The following is an 18,514-nucleotide window of genomic DNA, read 5'->3' on the forward strand; positions in this document are numbered from 1 at the left end:
TTTTTATTTATGTTGGAAGCTGCCCAGAGTGGCTGGGGTAAACCAGTAAAATGTGTGGGGATATAAATAGTAAAATTATGATTATAGAATGGGACGTCCCTGTTTTCATTGGAGAAATGTTGGGGGGCATGGAACTGTCCATAAATATTTATCAGTGTGAATTGTACTAATTCAGGCTTGCTAGCAAACACTTTATGCAGTTATAAAGACGGTAGATGACTCAGAGCCTGGACTGGAACTAGCCTAATTTGAAATGATAATGTTTGGTAATGTCGGCCCATTGCAAAGCAGGAGCTCCTTTTTTGACACTTCCCAAGGAAACTGTTCTATAGTTTTCTTAAATGTTGTAAAACAACTGGAAGAAAATGTATATTACAAACAAGAGACATAAAAACCAGAATGGAAGATACCACCTACACACGATCCACAATACAGGGGTACCTCAGGTTACATTTGCTTCAGGTTACATACGCTTCAGGTTACAGACTCCGCTAACCCAGAAATAGTGCTTCAGGTTAAGAACTTTGCTTCAGGATGAGAACAGAAATCGTGCTCCAGCGGCGCAGCAGCAGCAGGAGGCCCCATTAGCTAAAGTGGTGCTTCAGGTTAAGAACAGTTTCGGGTTAAGTACGGACCTCCGGAATGAATTAACTACTTATCCTGAGGTACCACTGTACTCCACTATCAAGTGGATAGAACATTTTACTTCAGAAGAGAAAGCCTTCATGCATCAATATTGGACTTTGCCAACCATGGCCCAAATAGAAATCTTGGAAAGGCTAGACTTATTGAGAACCTGTTTAACAGGACTTAAACTGTGCAACACAGAAGCAATGAGTTTGAAATTAAAATTAAAGGAATTTAAGTCACAAGTGATAAAGGAGATAAAAAATGGAAAAGGGAGAACAAGTCGTGGGGAAGTTGAACCCAGAGATGTGATGGATGATGGTACAGTGAATGGCCAGATCATTCCCAAAAATGACCCTGCAAAGCAATGGGTTGTGGCAGAGATAAATCTGTTATCAAATAATAATGTACAAAGTAACAAGAGGGAAAACTTACTCCTTCCTGCGACAGAAACAATTCCTAAGATGACAAATCCTGGGCTCTGGAGAGAAATGAGATACCTAGATGATGAGGAATTTGGATCAACACAAAAGGAAATTACTCTGGTGACCAATCTAGAAAGGAAAGGCCCAGTGATTATAAATGTGAGTACAAAATGTCCAATGACTGAAACCATTGAATATCCAGATACTACCTTGAGTAATGAAACTACAAAAAAAAATTATATTGAGCTGCAACAAAGATGGGCAAACCTTAAAAAGACATTGCCTTGGGACTGACAAGGATTAAATTGTCGCAAATCTACAGCTAAATTAAAACACCTGGAAGTTTGTGAGGATTACATCCTTCCTGCTGCTAAACAGCTAAGAATTGAAGACATTTACCCACCACAGACGTCTGTTTCCAACTGCTTTGTGATTCTAGCAGAAAGGGACAAAGATGACCCTCCAGAAACTACCATAAAATTTGCCCAAAAGGACACTGCTCCCTGGGCACATGAACCAAATGACCCATGCCTGGGTATAAACATGCCATTGGAAAATGAGATCCTGGAAGAAGATCTCAAAGAACCTTCACAGACCTTTTCTGAGCAGGAGCAGCAGAGAATTATAGCAAAACATGACCTGTTAAAGGAAAGCCTACCCACGAGTAAAGAAAAATCTCCAAACCCTCTGAAGCCATCTACGAATCGACCAATCTGTGACTCAGATATTAAATGGAACGTCTCAGCAGTGCCCTTTCAAACTGATAACAGCATCTTTCTCAGATCTAAAGATAATACACCTAATTTTCCACCCCCAATAATTGAGGGAAACTAGTGAGAGCAATGGTACAAAGTTTTTATTCCTTGAAAACTAAGAATCCCCACAGCTGAACTGTAAAATGCAAACTCCACTGATAGGCCTAAATTCAGAGGATATGGAACTTACCTCAACCTTCCCTAGTGCCCCTCAAATAAATGACTATGTCTCTCAGGACAGTTAAAGACCTTTGGATCAAACTATAGAACCTGATTGTCAATCAGCAGGTGCCCCTACTGGGATTCTTTGCCTCATCTTCTGGAACACTGCTGGATGGGGCAGTGACCAGACCTCATAGAACATCTTAAAAGCTTTGATTGTATGTTACTTCAAGAAACCTGGTTAGCGACTGAGGTAAACATTGCCAGGTTCTCATCATATAACTTACCTGCTACAACCTGAAGCCTTTGAGCGCTGAAGAGATGTGGTTCATGAGGAACGTGGTGGATGGTTGTAGGTTTAGCAGCCACCTTCTGCAAAGAAAATTCTCGAGAGAATTGCTCACTTTTCAAAAGGCAGTTTCACATATGCTCAGGTGTTTCTTGAGCTGTTCAGCATCTGATACCTGGCATCTCTTGTCGGGGAGATTTGGCCTTGGGTGGAGCACAAGCATTGAAGCCTGAAGAGTAAGAGGTTGCAATGTTGTCGTCGTAAGATGGGGTGCTGAGTTCTGACTGCTGGAAACGAAGTGGTAGGAACATGAGACTAATGCACACATCATTGTACTAAGAAATTGTATGCTCAAATCCAACAACAACAACTTATCCGCTCCTAGACAATTCTCCAAAGGCCGCCACAAAGCTGGCATATTGGTCTTAATCAGATCTAGTCTGCCATTCAAAACAAGTCCTCTTAGTTCGAGATTGGCTGCATTATTATCAAATAAGGGAGGTTTTTAATTTAGACAAAAAGATTGGTTTCCAGGAGGAAAAATCTAAACTGGAAACGGAATTGTTAGAGCCTAAAACTAAAAATCTGTCAAGAATGTATAATTTGCTGTTGAAATGGAATACACAGGATGAAATGGTCAAATCTGCTATGATTAAATGGGCGCAAGATGTTGGGCATAACATTATGTTTGCTGACTGGGAACGGTTATGGACCACAGGTATGAAATTTACGGCCTGTAACGCCTTAAGAGAAAATATAATGAAAATGATTTACAGGTGGTACTTAACCCCAGTCAAGCTAGCAAAAATTTATCATCTGCCTGATAATAAATGTTGGAAATGTAAAGAAAATGAAGGTACTTTCTTCCACCTTTGGTGGACGTGCCCAAAGATCAAGGCCTTCTGGGAAATGATATATAATGAATTAAAAAAGGTATTGAAATATACTTTCTTGAAGAAACCAGAGGCCTTCCTCTTGGGCATGGTCGGTCAATTGGTGCGAAGGGAAGACAGGAATTCTTTTATGTATGCGACAGCAGCAGCAAGAATACTCATTGGGAAATACTGGAAGACACAAGAATTGCCTACCCGAGAAGAATGGCAGAGAAAAGTGATAGACTATATGGAACTGGCTGAGATGACCGGCAGAATTCGAGATCAAGAAGAAGGGTCGATGGAAGAAGATTGGAAAAAATTTAAAACATATCTTCAGAAATACTGTAATATAAAAGAATGTTAGAAAAGGTTGGAGAAGAATATTAGACCGTATTGGCAGACAGAGTATAATGGAATAAGTAAATATGAAGTGTAAAATAAAAGATAGAGGAGAATTAAATATTTTTGAATGTTAAAATAAGCAAATGAAAAGAAGGTTAGAAGGATTTGCTGGAGATACGATTTGAATTAGAATACAAAGCAGAGAAGTGAGAGGAAGTCACGGAAATAAGTAAATGGGAAAACGGTTTTAATGGTTTAAGTTGAATTTTTCTTTTGTTATTTTTTACTGTGATTTTCTGTCTTGTGTATTTTTCTTTGTATTGTGTGTTTTTCTTGTAGGATGTATGTGATTTGTTTTTCTTTTTTTACTTTTTTCTTTTTCTGTAATCTTAAAATTTGAATAAATATTTTAAAAAAAAACAAAAAACAAAACAAGTCCTCTTGGCACTTATCCTTCATTAGCCCAAGCTTACCTAATAACTATGAATAAGCAACGGGTAATTTTGGTAAATGTCTACCTCCCTCCCTCAGAAGATGAGATGATTCTACTGCTAATTGGGACAAGTTGTTATGTTCTCTCTATCCCCAAAAAATCCATCTGCCCAATTTACAGTCATACCTTGAGTTGAATGTGCTTTGGGTTGAGCGCGTTCGAGTTGCGCTTCGCGGCAACCCGGAAGTAACAGAGTGTGTTACTTCTGGGTTTCGCCACTCGCGCATGTGCATATGCTCAGAATGACGTCACATACATGCGCGGAAGTGGCGAAACGCAACCCGCAGACGCGCCATTGCGTCTTGTGTTCCATTCAGGATGCGAATGGAGCTCCAGAACGGATCCCGTTCGCTTCCCGAGGTACCACTGTATTATTATCGGCGATTTAAACGCATGGATTGACTTTGAAAGAATAGATATAATACAGGGGTCAGCAAACTTTTCCAGCAGGGGCTGGTCCACTGTCCCTCAGACCTTGTGGGGGGGGGGTGGTGGACTATATTTTGAAAAAAATAAACAAATTCCTATGCCCCACAAATAACCCAAAGATGCATTTTAAATAAAAGGACACATTCTACTCATGTAAAAACACACTGATTCCCGGACCATCCACGGGCCGGATTTAGAAGGCAATTGAGCTGGATCCAGCCCCCGGGCCTTAGTTTGCCTACCCATGATATAATACATACCCCACTGTCTGTTCCCCGCTCCTCTAAGGATAGATTAATTAACAGAGTGGGGTTAAAATTTATGGAATTTTGGAGTACTTCCGGGTTGGCGCGTCTGTCTAATGGCGGATTCCCTCCGAGCTCCGGAGGGAATCGGCTCAGCAGGGGATCGGGTCTTACCGTGCCGGCGACACGGGGACCCTCACAAACCACGTACACGGGGTACGTGGACATGGTGACTCGGCGGGCATCGTAAGCGCCCCCCCGACCCGTGAAAGAGCCTTTTTAAAGGCTAAGGATCGGGTGCCTGGGAGCGGCGTGGTGCTGTGAGTCTTCTGCTACCCCTGCCGAGCGAAGCCGCATGCCATTCTTCAGTCAGCGCTAACTTCTTCCTGCTAAATTCGGACTCAAAACTAAGAGCAACAACCCGTGAGTAATTTGAAAATTGGATTATAAATTTTTCGGATTGGATTTGGTACGAACGGAGGAGATGAAAAAAAAGGGAAGTCCGCCTCCTCCATATTGTTAACAGTGCAAGCAAGGATTTGACAACTAAAGTTGCGGGAAAACTTGTGAGATTGGATAAAAAATACAGACCTCACGGATTTAAAAGACCTAAGCTAAGGTGCTGGAGGACAAGAGATTATTTTGTTTGAAACTAAGTATCACCCTACTCAAGCCCGGGAGCAATCCGAGCTAAGAGCCTGCTGAGACATAGATACTTTTGACAGCTGTCAAATTAGCTGTCAAAGTTGAAAGAACTGAAAATTGAAACTTTAACCGATTAAATTGCTACAAATTATTACAAATAAGGAAAGATCGACACAAACAAGTCTGACTTTTGGATCGGAGAGGGAAAGATCATTAAAACCAGAATCCCTCTAGAGGGGACTCTTGGACATTGCAAGAATGGAACTAAAACAAGGAATACAGGAAATACGTGCTGGTTTGAAAGAGCTGATCTCTCTTGTGGGAAATTTGATACAGAGGAATGAGAAAGGCCTTGTTTTGTCTACGAGCCCACCAGACCCGAAGCTATCTGAAAATACACTAACTGATTTGGAAAGGGACTCATCGTTTGAAACACAGGCAGCTGGACAAGGGAAAGAACCCAAGATTGAGGAGGAAAAGACACCTGCCAAGCAAAAGGAGCTGAAGGAAGGGAAGGCTGAGACACCACATAAAGGAGAGGAGAGACCAAGATCTGCTAAGAAGAAATCTAAACTGACTAAGGTGAAAACAGGACTATTTGGGACATATAGATTTATGAAACAATGTTGGAATATGGGACACAAGCAAACAGGTTTAACTGAAAGAATCATCGCCAACATTGAGAAAATAAGTCTTCGATCCTGGGAGTTAAGCATGAGAGACTTTCGAAGAAATCGGCTGAAAGGAACCGTGAGAGACTTGCGCGCCTCGGACGTGAGATCACCAGGCTAGAAAGATGGACTAAATGTACTTTGATTAAGGATTGAAGCCGGGGGAGAAGGGTGGGACTTAACAGTCCGAAGGGGGTTGAAGCCTTTTTTTGTTTTTTACCTTTTAATTTTTATAGAATAAAGAATATTTTATAAGAATGGGGAATCCGTGGGGGGGAAAGGGTGGCAAATTTAGGAAAGGTATTTTCTTTTCTTTTTTAGAAACATGCTTATATCTTTTTTCTGTTCTTTTACTCTTATGCAGAGGATTAAGGGGTATACGTTAATAAAATGCTAGCACAACAAATGAATTAAAGTATAATTTTATAATTAAAATGAATTTAATCAAACTAGGGTTAAGTAATTTTAATAAAATAAGGTACAGGATGTTTAGGGGAAAAACTTGCTAGAATAAATAAACTGGAGTTGGGAAACAATAGGAGGAGACGTGGGGAAGTCCTGAAAAGAAGTTACTGAAAATAAGTGTAAAGAGGTGAACCTCTTTTTCTTTTTCCTTTTTTTCTTTTTTTTTTTGGATGTATGTTTTTATGTTCCTGAGCTTTGATTCTTAATGTAATCTTTTTTGGAAAATTAATAAAGATTATATATAAAAAAAAATAAAATTTATGGAATTTTGTATTGCCCATAATGTAGTTATGGTGACAATGAGTTTACCTTTATCTCAATAAGGGGTCATAGTGTAGTTGATTATTGTATCTGTTCTCTAAATCTACACTCTGATGTTAACTTCTACCTACTATTGCCTCCCAAACCTGGGTGGACTACTATTTTAAAATATTCAACGCCTCACCCTGCTTTCTTCCAAATGCTGATGAGCCTGTCCTCTATAATAAACCAAACTGGCCCCCAGTAAGCTCAGATGAAATTATGGAACTTATTGCAGAACTAAAACCCGATGAGGCCTCTGGCTCTGATGCCCATTTCTGCTGAGATTCTGAAAAAGTATGCAGATCAGTGGGCATCACCACTTGCTAACATTTCCCACTCTTATTGTGCTGGTTGCGTGGATCAACCGAGAGGCGAGGGCCGAGTCCAGTCTGAGGTCAAAGGAGCAATATGGAGGCAGTCCGTAAAAGCAGGAGCTGGGTGCAGGGCAGGGAGTCAGGTGAGGTCAGGAACGCAGGCAGGAGAGCAGGACACGGTTCAGGCAGGAACTGGCAACCTACAAAGTTGCTCCCACAACTTGGGACTGGGGCTGGCTGGCTTTTATCTGCCCCGAGGCATAGGGCGGCACCGATCCACAAGTGACTCACCCCTCCTGGCCTGGAGGCGAGCACTCCTCCTGCGGGAACTTAGTTCCCTCCACCTCTCTGCCCTGAGCCTCCGCAGCTCAGGAGAGGCTGGAGGGTTACCGGACCCAGAGGCAACCTCAGCTTCCTCTGACAGGGCTGAGAGTGGAGCACCTGCAGGCAATGGGTCCTCCATTACCTCAGGAGCCAGAGCAGACTCACCTGGTGCCTGCACCTGAGGATCTGAATCCCAGGCCATCACATTTATAGACCAATATGGAATTACACCAAAATCGTGGTTAACTTCTGTAATTATCCCAATTTATAAAAAAGGTGATCCTGAGCAGACGTGTAATTATCTCCCTATTAGTCTCCTGTCCACTATAAGTAAACTCTACTCTAAACATTTAGAGTGCTATCTGTCGGATTGGATTAAAATGAATACAATTATTGGCCCTGAACAGATCGGATTTACAAAAGAGAAATCAACTATTGATCACTGTCTCTCACTTGCCTTTCTAGCGGATAAATATATGAAATCTGAAAGGGGAAAGTTATATGTGGCCTTTATTGATCTGAAAAGTGCTTTTGACTTGATATCCAGAGGGCTATTATGGGAGAAACTGAATGCTATTGGGCTAGAACCCTGATGACTTTTCTTGATAAAAAAAGCTGCAGATGAACACTATGTGTCAGGTGAAGATCTCCCTGGACGGCCACTTATCACCTAGGTTTACATCTATTAAAGGAGTCAAACAAGGCTGTATTCTTGCCCTACACCCATTTAATCGATTTTTGAATGATATGAAACATCCACTCATTGTGAATGGCCACCCTCCTAGGTTAGGATCTAAGGCAGTTCCTATACTTTTATATGCAGATGACACTGTCCTCTTCTCTTGCACCAGAGTTGGGCTCCAAAGGCATCTAAAAGCATTCTTTCATTACTGTCATTACCTAGCGATTAATTACTCAAAATCCATGATCTTGGTATTTTCAAAGAGTTGGCATCCATCTAAATGGTGTATTGGTGATCAAGAAATCGAAAAAGCTGAAAGCTTTAAATACTTAGGGATCACCTTTTATTGCAATCTAAAATAGGTGATCTATCATAACAAGATAATCAACTTAGCTAAATGCTTTGCAGCACAAATTAAACGATTCTATTTTCTTGATGGTAATCAGAATGTGCCTGCAGCAGATAGGGCCTATAGTGCAAAAAACTGTTCTGAAACTCATTTATGGGATTCCCTTATGGATAACATAACAACAAAGTCGAGGGCATCCTTCTTCCGACAAATCCGACAAATCATAGGAGCTCTAAAATGTGTCTCCTATCTGGCTATATGTGCAGAGTTAGGCCAGTATCTCCTAGAATCTAGGGGCTGGATTATGACTTTCAAATACTGGCTAAAAAATCATTTTAATACAAACTGGGAAACTTGACTAACTTCTTTACTGCAATATACAGTGGTACCTGAGATTAAGAACTTAATTTGTTCTGGAGGTCCTTTCTTAACCTGAAATTGTTCTTAACCTGAGGTACCACTTTAGCTAATGGGGCCTCCCGCTGCCGCCGCGCGATTTCTGTTCTCATCCTGAAGTAAAGTTCTTAACCCGAGATACTATATCTGGGTTAGCAGAGTCTGTAACCTGAAGCGTCTGTAACCCGAGGTACCACTGTACACATAATTCTACATGTTTTTTTTTGATATTACCCTCAAACTCAGGCAAATAGGGATTGCAATAGATTCCCTTCATCTATAGGATGAATCCCAAATCTTCTCTCTCATCAAGCAGAGATGGCTAGATCATGAAATCCAAAAACTCTACTCCCCCCCAGCCTTTTGCATGTTCACCTGCTTACTTAGGATTGCAGCACCACCATGGAATTTTTATGCTAGCTCGTCTAAATGCAATCCCCTCATCTGTATTGCTTGGAAGGTTTAAAAAAATCCACTTCCAGAACAGATTATGTTCCTGGAATAAGAAAAAAACCAGATACAATACATCACATAATTTTGGATTGCCCTCTTCTCGACACCCATTGCAGAGATCTCCTAGTGACTCGCTTACAGCTCAAAATATTGATTTACAAAGAGTCTGTAATCCAATATTTGTTGAGGGATGATACTACCAAGATTGTTCCGTGGTACTTAGCCGAGATCTTTAAAGCTAAATCTAAAGTTGCCTGATTTATTCAATGGTGGCTATTTAGTCTTTTTTTATATTGTATGTGTTTGGATTGCCAATGTATCTGGATGATTTTGCATGATTTTATGATTTTGCTGTTTTAACTTATGCCAATAAAGGCTAGAAATAGCAGTATATGAATCAGATTTTAATATTTTAGTGGTTTAGTTTGATGCAGAAGTAAATTTTATTCTATTGCTGTTTACGTGGTGTACATTAGTCAGATGGCAAATGAAAATTAAGTACTTGAAGTTGCTACAATAAAGTACAGTTGTTCATCTTTTCGCCTGAGCTTTATATGCCATGTGTTCTATATTATATCAGCTGCTTTAATCTGATTTAATAAATCTGTATAGCAATTTCATTCTGTGGATTTACACCTATTTGCAATCACATCTGCAATGTTTTTCTTGCTAGGGATCAGAGCCAATGCTTTCCAGAAAATCTAGTTTCCTAAGCTTATTATCTTAGTTATATATTTAGCCATTTGTGAGGAAAGCACATCAGTGGTATCACTGATTGGACACATACAGTTGTGAAACAGAAATAGAAAATTGTTATACAGATATTTTTAAAAGGCAACTCTCCTACCCTCCAGCATTTCTCCAATGAAAATAGGGATGTCCTATTCAATAATAATAATAATAACAACAATAATAATTTTATTATTTATACCCCACCTATCTGACAGCCACTCTGAGCAGCTTCCAACATATATAAAACATTAAACATTTTAAAAAACCTTCCCCATACAGGGCTACCTTCATATGTCTTCTAAATCAGGCTTCCTCAACCTCAGCCCTCCAAATGTTTTGAGACTACAATTCCCATCATCCCTGACCACTGGGCCTGCTAGCTAGGGATCATGGGAGTTGTAGGCCAAAAACATCTGGAGTGGCGAGGTTGAGGAAGCCTTTTCTAAAGGCTGTATAGTTACTTATCTTCTTGGCTCGGGGGTCGCGTAACTCCATAACCTCCAACATTTCTCCAATGAAAATATGGACATTCTAAGGAAAAGCGGGACATTCCAGGATGAAATCAGAAACCAGGATGGCTTCTGTAAATCCAGGTCTGTCCCTGAAAATCTAATGAGATCTAATGTTTACTTTCTAGTGTTCATTTAGGAAATGAAATAAATAACAGGTTTTCATTTAACTCCTGCGGTTCAGTGGAATTCAGCCAACATCATACCCTGGTTTAAGAACCTGATTTGTCCTGAAGCTGGTGATCATAGTTTCCTGGTCTGGATGAAATTGGAAACTACGGTCAACTGGAGACTTCCGTGTTGAATTCAAGGGCGCTGCAAAGGGAGGAGAGACGAGGGACGATGTGTGGAGGAAAGGCTCGTTCACATCTAGGCTTCTGAAGCCGAGATACCATCCAAACCAAGTTGGTCTTTTCAGATGACCTGCACAAAGTGGCTTCTGCCTTAACCTGATGGCACAGCACAAGAACTGCCATGTCCTGACACAGATTTGGGCATGTCCCCTGGTTTTTTTGGGGGGGTTGTTTTTGGGAGCACATGAATGCCAGTTCTCCAGAAGAACCCTTATATTTCCCAGCACCCAACGGAACACTGTCACGTAATGGAGCTGTCTATGTTGCTGTGAAACAGTCAGTGTGGCGTGCCATTAGCAGAATACATATTCATTGTCATTTGCTGTCTTTTCATGTGTGTGGGATCAGACCTTCAGCTGCTGTTAATCAGTTCTACTGACTGCACCAGAGCACATGGTGTTACCAGCGGAGGATATCAGTGGAATATGTAGAGGAAGTGATAAGAATGAACCTTGATTACATTTCTGTCCCAGGCTTCATGATGTGAATAAGAAATACCCAACTATTTCCTCCCTTTAAAATCTCTATATTAGTCGCAGGTGGTTTTTTCTTTAAAAGAGAGCACCCTTGTTTTAAATGCTAGACCCAAACTCGGCCCTCCAGATGTTTTGGGACTACAATTCCCATCATCCCTGACCACTGGTCCTATTATCTAGGGATGATGGGAATTGTAGTCTCAAAACATCTGGAGGGCCGAGTTTGGGGGTGCCTGTACTAGACTAACAAAGGGAGATAAGTGCAACCGAGAGACAATGTCAAGGGAAAATAGGCGTGGCACCCCTTTGTTCTTCCTTGGGACGGGGTATCCAGAATTTGGGGGGTCAATTTAAACTGGTAATATTCACCTTCAGGTCTGAAGACAGCAACATTTGTTGCCATCCCCCCGCCCCGAGTATTTTAAATACATAAGCGATCATTTCCTTTCAAATATTACATCTTTTAAAAATACAAAACCCCTTGATTCTCCAAAGAAAACAAAAATAATCCCCAAGCAACAGAACTGAAGCAATCTAGGCATTTCTTGTTTTTAAACTCAGATGACAGCCCTGGCAAGAAAAATTAAATGATCCTTTCAAGTCTCTTCATTTCTTTGCTGCTTTGGACCCCAAATGAAAGTGTTCATAAATGTATACATTCGCATAAAAATGAGAAAGATTGGAACATTTGGCTTTCGTAAAACCACTGGGCTTTTAAAAAGATAACCATTTATAGCTACATTTGAAAATCACCGCATTATTGTCAGAACTCTGAAGGAGTGAAGGTAAGTGTATATTTTATATAGCTCCGGGGGGGGGGGGGGATGTATTTTTCACATCAAACCGCTCCCAATTTAGGCAGTATATAGCATTAATTATGTCATGCATATGAAAACCATCAAATCAATTTCATGCCTTTCGGTTCTTAAAAATAGATTTATGACTTTTTATGACAACATTAAGAGAACAATCCTATATTCACTTGGAGGCTGGCTGAGGGGCTTAAGGATGCCACGATCAGAGAGGGAGAACTGACAGAAACCCTGGAGGTCACACCTGGAACTCTGTTAGAGAGCTCAGTTCATATCAAGCCTGGATCCCGTGCTTGGATGGTGGAACTGTGGCCACTTTGAAAAACAATAAAATGTGGTAAGATCACACTTTTGCCATGCACAACGCTCCTTTCCTTCTATCTACCACAGGTGTGCCGAGTTGCCACCAACATTGTGGGGGCCCATCATGGTTTTCCCAGTAGTGATGTATGGAAGTGAGAGCTGGACCATAAAGAAGGCTGATCGCCAAAGAATTGATGCTTTGAATTATGGTGCTGGAGGAGACTCTTGAGAGTCCCATGGACTGCAAGAAGATCAAACCTCTCTATTCTTAAGGAAATCAGCCCTGAGTGCTCACTGGAAGGACAGATCCTGAAGCTGAGACTCCAATACTTTGGCCACCTCATGAGAAGAGAAGACTCCCTGGAAAAGACCCTGATGTTGGGAAAGATGGAGGGCACAAGGAAAAGGGGATGACAGAGGACGAGATGGTTGGATAGTGTTCTCAAAGCTACCAGCATGAGTTTGACCAAACTGCGGGAGGCAGTGGAAGACAGGAGTGCCTGACATGCTCTGGTCCATGGGGTCACGAAGAGTCGGACACGACTAAATGAATAAACAACAACAACAAATCACATGGTGTGATGTCACACACGCACCATCCCCCAACCTGGCCAGGCCAACTTGGCCCCGCACCCCTCATCTACCCACCGTATCGTTAGCCCAGAAATGGAAGCAAGAAGAAATTCCGACGAAAGAAGAATGGCAGGCAAAATTAATGGACTATGCAGAATTGGACAAAATGACAGGAAGGATTCGAAACCTGCGAGACCAGAGATTTACAGAAGATTGGAAGAAATATATGAATTATTTGAAGAGCAACTGTAATGAACAAATTACGCTAGTAGGACTACAATAAGTTTTGTAACGATATGAAATATTGCAATGTGGAGAAAGAATAGAGATATTAGTTATGAGATTTTAAAGGTAATAGTGAAAGTAAGAAATGTATATTAAGTAAATAGATTGGAAGATTTTCAGATATGATTGATGGAAGTCAAAAAATTGTATAAGATGTTAAAGTATGTTTAATTACTGTTGAAAATGATATGTTAAAAACTAATAAAAATTTAGAGAGAGAGAGAGAGAGAGAGAGAGAGAGAGAGAGAGAGAGAGAGATTGCTTGAGCTCTTTCCTGGAAGGCACTCTGGCAATCCTCATATGGGCGCACCAGGGCGAAGACGCTTCCTTCTGGTGTGTCCTTTTGAGGACTGAAGTGGAATGGAGGGGGGGTAGAGCCCGGGCCCTCCTTGAAAATATGGGGGGGTCCTGGCCCCCCATGGCCCCCCATAGATGGCGCCAATAATCTACCAGATCTTTGGCCTCACTCTTTGCAGCTGAGAGGACACAGTAGGCTGGAGCAGGGGAACCTTTTTCAACCTGAGGGCCAAATTCCATCATGAGCCACCTGGGGACTGCATGCCAGAGGCTCAAATGGGTATGACCAGAAGCAAAAATTGGGTGAGGCCAAGAGAAGTGGTGGGTTGGGGGATGGTTGTGACTCTGACTTTTGTGCAGTGGGCTGCATTACAGTCACACACAAACCAGAGGTTTACACACACACACACACACACACACACACTCCATCCGGGTAGGCAAGAGGCATTATCACAGTTCAAGAACACATTCCAGAAAGGCTAAAGCACTCAGGGAGTGTTCAAAGCAAGGTCAGTGAGTGGGGGGACTGAGGAAGAATCCTGAGAACTGATTACAGTCATATCTCAGGTTAAGAACTTAATTCGTTCTGGAGGTCCGTTCTTAACCTGAAACTGTTCTTAACCTGAGGTACCACTTTAGCTAATGGGGCCTCCCGCTGCTGTTGCGCTGCCACCGCCGCGCAATTTCTGTTCTCATCCTGAAGCAAAGTTCTTAACCCGAGGTACTATTTCTGGGTTAGCAGAGTCTGTAACCTGAAAAGTCTGTAACGTGAAGCGTCTCTAACCTAAGGTACCATTGTATAGAGGACCACATTGAGCCTGTGGGTAGGTTTCCCACCCTTCCATAGGCAATAGCAATTAGACAGCAATGTTTCACGAGAAGATTGAAAACTAGTATTCTTTCATTATTATCAATCTTATATTTTACCCTTCCTTTAGAAAGGCAGATTACGTGTGGCTCCCGAAGGTCTGGCTGAAAGACCTACATTTTTTGCCAGCCTATCTACATATATCACCAATCCATATTGGAAGTTAGTACAGTTGTACCTTGGAAGTAGAATGGAATTCGTTCTGGAAGTCTGTTCAACTTCCAGAACATTAAAAAACCAAACCACAGCTTCTGATTGACTGCAGGAAGCTCCTGCAGCCAATCAGAAGCTGCAGAAGCCCCGTCAGATGTTCAGGTTCCAAAAGAACATTCACAAACCAGAACAATCACTTCCGGATTTGTGGCGTTCAGGAGCCAAAACATCCGAGTTCCAGCGTTCAGGATCCAAGGTATGACTGTACAGTGTAGTGGTTAGCATGGCAGACTAGGAGTGTGTGACCCAGGTTCAAATTTCCACTCCAACCTGAGCCAGCTTAGCCTAGCAGTTCCTTAGATCTTGTCAAGACCTACCAATCATCTACGGGTGGTTCAATACCCTGCGGGTGCTATCTGCTTACCTAAAAATTACATATTTATAAATTCCCACTCGAAAATGAAGCTCACTGGGTGACTTTGGGCTATCCTCTCTCTCTCTCTCTCTCTCTCTCTCTCTCTCTCTCTCTCTCTCTCTCATCCTAGTCTGAATTCATGTGGTAGTGGTTGTATCAAAATAGTCAATGGAGAACTATGCATGCAGGCCTTGATATCTTAGAAGAAAGGTGAGATATAAATCTAATGTACGTTTCCGAGCACAATTCAAAGTGTTGGTGATGACCTTTAAAGCCCTAAACGGCCTCGGCCCAGTATACCTGAAGAAGCATTTCCACCCCCAATGTTCTGCCCGGACACTGAGGTCCAGCTCCAAGGGCCTTCTGGCGGTTCCCTCACTGTGGGAGGCAAAGTTACAGGGAACCAGGCAGAGGGCCTTCTCGGTAGTGGTGCCTGCCCTGTGGAACACCCTCCCATCAGATGTCAAAGAAATAAACAACTACCTGACATTTAGAAGACATCTGAAGGCAGCCCTGTTTAGGGAAGTTTTTAATGACTGATGTTTTAATGTATTTTTAATCTTTTGTTGGAAGCTGCCCAGAGTGGCTGGGGAAACCCAGCCAGATGGGTGGGGTATAAGTAATAGATTATTATTATTATTATTATTATCATTATTATTATTATAAAAAATATAGTGTGTTGGATTGTTGGAGCCACAAAGATAGTTGAACTTCCTTCCCACTGAAAGCAATGAAACACTTTAGACATCCCATTTATTTCAGCGAGACCTGAGCGCAACTCACATAGTCTAGATCCAAGCCAATTTCAATAACACTGAATTTTGAAAACTCATTGTCATTGACCTCGTTCACAAGAATTGGGACCGCCGTAACTGTTGATTGATGTGGCTGTCTAAATATATACACTTCTTCTATTAAGCAATTTGGAACTTTGCTCTGACTTAAATAACTTTCCCGCAGAAGGAATGGGCAGAGTTGAGAGGAGGCTGATCTGAAGTCAATAATGGTTTGATTCTGTCCCGCGGGGATCTACAACTGTGCCACTAACAAGAGAAGATTTTTATATGCTGCCTTTGCCAATCTCTTCTCATCTTTTGACCTTATCAGCAGAAGATCAGCTTTGGTACAAGCTATTTCAAATTAATATTAATAGATGTCTGCAGCTATTGATCCAGGCCCTTTAGTTTGATACAATTCTCAAAGCATGAATGGACCACTATGGGCAATTTGGAGGCAACTGTCCTATGTGTGTTCATTTTCTTTACTATTTGAGTGGTAGTCAGTTATTCCTTGTCTTATTGACTTAAAGACCAGGAGGGAGGAAAGGCACCTATGTTTTTAACGCAAATACCATTTGGTTCCACCGACTATTAAAAATCAGATTCATGATGAATTCCAAAGAGTTTCCAGTGACTTCCCAAGTTTTATCAGGGGCTATTAAATAACAGCAAATGCCTTTAGTCTAAATATATTTTGTTACCAGGGGGGCATTATATAATGGTGTAAAAACTTGGAGTGCTGGGCTGGACTTTCAAAATGCTAAAAATCTGTCCAATTGGGGAGGAGGGTTGAATGAAACAAGTGGCAATAATTTGTGGGGGGTGTCTACACCAGTGGCGTGCCTAGAAAAATCGTATTTCCCCCCTACTACTCTCCATCAATTAATGAGAAAATAAATTGCATTAGGAAATGGTCAAAGGAGGAAGAGAAAAATTGACAATCTTCAAATCTTCTCTGGAGAACTGGGGGAAACCCTGAACAGATTTTTCTGTTTTTGATTAAAACAGAATAAATCCTGCTGTTATGCGTTAATTGACATATTTGGGGGTTTCTCTTATTTGAGCTTCCAAGTTGGGACAGGGGAAAAAAGCATGAACAGAATTAACATATAATTGGCTATTAAATAAAAATGTGTGTGCATGGTGTGCGTGGTTGTTGTTTTTTTAAAGAAACATTTATTTGAAAGTATTCTCAGCAGAAGCCTTCCTCCGTACTGCTTGTGTTCTCAGATGCTGCAGACATGATGAGACAACCTGATGCTGAGATTCTGTGGCTCAACGCTGCACTCTTTTCAGGAGCAGCTGCTACAGGCTATAAAAGTGCATAATTGTTGTCAGTACTTTGTCACCTGTCTTTCTGGGAGAATTGCTTGTAAGCTGATGGAAATATAGGGGGCGGGGAAAGAAAGGTGTTTTTGGTAATGTCCAGACATGGTTGTGTGTGTCTGCATGTGCGCGTGTATTATTATTGTTTTTTTTAATCCTACCATCCTTTTCACTTGTCCAACATCTGTTTCCATGGAAACAGAAGTGAGAAGGGGGAAAAAAATACAGCAGCAAAAATTGACTCATCTTCTAGTGGGCTGCTTCCATTACCAGTTCCGCTTCCATGGAAACAGATGTCAGACCAGTGCACACAAGGTAATGGTTTTTAAATGCTGCCTTAAAAACAAGGCAAAGCTTACGCTGACTTTTGATTTGGCTCCTAAAATCTGCTCTCTGATGGAGAGGGGAGGACGTGCTTGTTGGGAAAACAAAAGTGCCATCTGGTTGAAAAGAGAGAATGGGGAATTAGATATTAGCCGGCAATCTTGTCATCTTAAACTCACCTGTCTGATCACATCGGTGTAAACCTCTGCTAGAATTCAATATGCAGAGGCAATGTCCCTGTCAATACCAGATGCTAGAGTCAAGCAAGAGAGGGGGTTGCCTATCACCTCGATGTCCTGCAGAGGCATCTCGCAGTTCATAGTGGGAGACAGAAGGCTAGACTATGCAGTTCTTGGGTCTGATCCACCAAGGCATGTTCTTAAGATTTTTCTTCCCCTCCAGCACAAACAATGGTCTGTGTAGGATGTAGAAATCTTGCTTTAGAGATATCTTCACCCAGTCATAGCCACACATTCTCCATTTGTATCACATTGTGATCATTGCATTCCATCCTGCCTCCTTGACCGTCTCAGTGCAGAGTAAGATCAAAGGCTATCCTGAAAAATCGAGGAGGATAGAGTTTGGGTATACACCTGATGTGCTTATGCTCAGGAGAAGACATATACATCGAGAGTTCCACTGCTTACCCCACAGGGATGTGGGAATCCCTGGAAGACAAGCACAGTGCTTGGAGACAATCAATCAGGTCATGTATCTACAGCAGTGGCCAGAGGATGAATGACTACTGGGAGCAGCACAGAATGAAGAAGCTGTTGGAATTCTGCCTGGGTCAGAGGAATGTGCCACAGCGTAGGCACCGGCAGATATTCCTGTCGACCTCCCCGCGTCTCCACTCTGCTGATAAGCAGGCGAGGTCCGGCGATTCTTCTCAGATGTATGAGAGGAACACACCGTTCTTCCTCTCTCCCCTTTGGTGTCCCCAGGGAGGGGAAAGAAGCAGACAGAAAACTATTTACATCATTTATTTCTGCCTCTTACATCAGTACAGAGAATCATGTCTGCACTCAACAACAGCAAGAAGAAACTCCTCCCAAGTACATCCAG

The 18,514-nt window shown here is 41.7% G+C and overlaps 1 long non-coding RNA gene across 2 annotated transcripts; it reads left to right on the forward strand.

Moving 5' to 3' along the window:
- Positions 1-14,795: 14,795 nt before the first annotated feature.
- LOC308485015 lies at positions 14,796-16,500 on the forward strand. 2 transcript variants are annotated; one of them, XR_013990301.1, is made up of 3 exons: positions 14,796-14,861; positions 15,151-15,230; positions 15,981-16,500. It is a non-coding gene; the product is annotated as an uncharacterized lncRNA (long non-coding RNA). The 2 variants fall into 2 exon arrangements; XR_013990302.1 differs by having other exon boundaries at positions 15,984-16,500.
- Positions 16,501-18,514: the final 2,014 nt, after the last annotated feature.

The sequence above is a fragment of the Podarcis pityusensis genome (assembly GCF_964106645.2).
Source record: "Podarcis pityusensis genome assembly, chromosome: 9".
Classification (NCBI taxonomy): domain Eukaryota; kingdom Metazoa; phylum Chordata; class Lepidosauria; order Squamata; family Lacertidae; genus Podarcis; species Podarcis pityusensis.